The sequence below is a fragment of the Manihot esculenta genome, unplaced genomic scaffold (assembly GCF_001659605.2).
Source record: "Manihot esculenta cultivar AM560-2 unplaced genomic scaffold, M.esculenta_v8 Scaffold64, whole genome shotgun sequence".
Taxonomy (NCBI): domain Eukaryota; kingdom Viridiplantae; phylum Streptophyta; class Magnoliopsida; order Malpighiales; family Euphorbiaceae; genus Manihot; species Manihot esculenta.
Genome location: NW_025215481.1, coordinates 1,750,268 through 1,751,962, shown reverse-complemented (window position 1 = coordinate 1,751,962; position 1,695 = coordinate 1,750,268).

Genomic DNA, 1,695 nt, shown 5'->3' with positions numbered 1-1,695 from the left:
GTGGCTCCCTCCTGCTGTGCCCATTGCTCCCCAATGAGCCCGTGGTGCAACGTTGGGGTTGATGCTATTTGCACATGTTTTGCAAAATGAGGTTAGCATTGGTAAACAAGTATATCCCGTTGGCCAACCACCAGGCCAAAAGAGGTTCACGCGGTCAATTAATTGTACACTTCAACGAGCAAAGCGTGCCATTGTTTTCTGTACTGAACAAGCTCAAGCTTGAATACTTATACAATGACAATATCTTTCAACACACGAGAAAAAATATTGACCAACATTTTGCAATGGTTGGCTCACATGCTTGGACGCACACTTGCCATCATCGCATGGGCAATGAAAATCTATGGAGTGATTCTCTTTTACTCATTGAGACTATGAACCAATTATTGCAACCTCTATGAGTTTTTATCTATTTTATCTCACATTGCAAAAAGAACACGAAACAATATGTTGTGAGATCAAGAGCACTACCTCCTCCATTTACTTTTCCTATAGCCACCATGCATGCCCAAAATTGGCAAGAATTGTGACACAAGCCAATTCTCTTTGAAAAGTTTTAAAAAATCACCAAATGACAACTCAATTAAATTTGTTATATTTTTCTAAGGTGCCACACAAAATTTGGTGATTTTCTGACGAGTTATGTTTTTTTTATGATTTTCTGAATTTTTAACACTTAAAAAATAAAAAAAAATACCTAGACTGGATAAAAAATTCTCAAAATTTTTGTAAAATTAGATTATATTCTTCTAAATATATCTGCAAAATATCAGGTCAAAATACCTAAAATTGAATTTTTTAGGGGGTGTGTCACTTCAAACATTGTCATGTCACCTCATGTATTGTCATGTCACCCCATGCATTGTCATGTCTCCGTGCAAAGTTTAAGAAAATCACCAAATAACAACTCAAATAAATTTATAATATTTTTCTAAGGTTCCACAAAAAATTTGGTGATTTTCTGACGGGTTTTCTATTTTTTATGATTTTTTGAATTTTTAACACTTAAAAAATAAAAAAAAATACCTAGACTCGATAAAAAATTTTCAAAATTTTTGTAAAATTAGATTACATTTTTATAAAGGTATCTGCAAAAAATCAGGTCAAAATACCTAAAATTGAATTTTTTAGGGGGGGTGTGTCACCTCAGACATTGTGATGTTTCCTCCTGCCACAGCCCAACTTGTTCCTAAGGCTCTTTAGGGGGGTGTGGGTAGTCACCCCCCTGGGGGGGCCAGCAAGGCCGGGGCCTGGGCATGCGCTAGGCCATATGTGGGCATCGGTATAGCATGCGAATAAGCTTGTTAGCCCCCTCTCCACCTCTACCTCTCGATTCAACATCGAAAAAAATTCTCGGGCGTGGTGGACCCGGTGGGGCCCATCCCGGGCCCGGTGGGGCCCATTCCAGGGCCATTGGTGACAGTTCAAGGAAATGATCCGGTGGTTTATCCCAATGCTTGGGCGTGTTAAATGGACGCTGGTGCAAGGTGTGGGCATGGCATTTGTGTGTTGTGCCCGCGCCGATGTGCGAGTTTCCAGGTGATGCACTGGGCTTCGGGATTTTGTTGTGCTAATATTTCCATCCAACTCGGCGGTCAGTACCTCAACTCCGACGACGAACTCAGTGCTATTGGGGCCGATCCCCATGCTTGGAGTATCAATTGGATGCTTGTGCAAGGCTTCGGTGTGGCATTC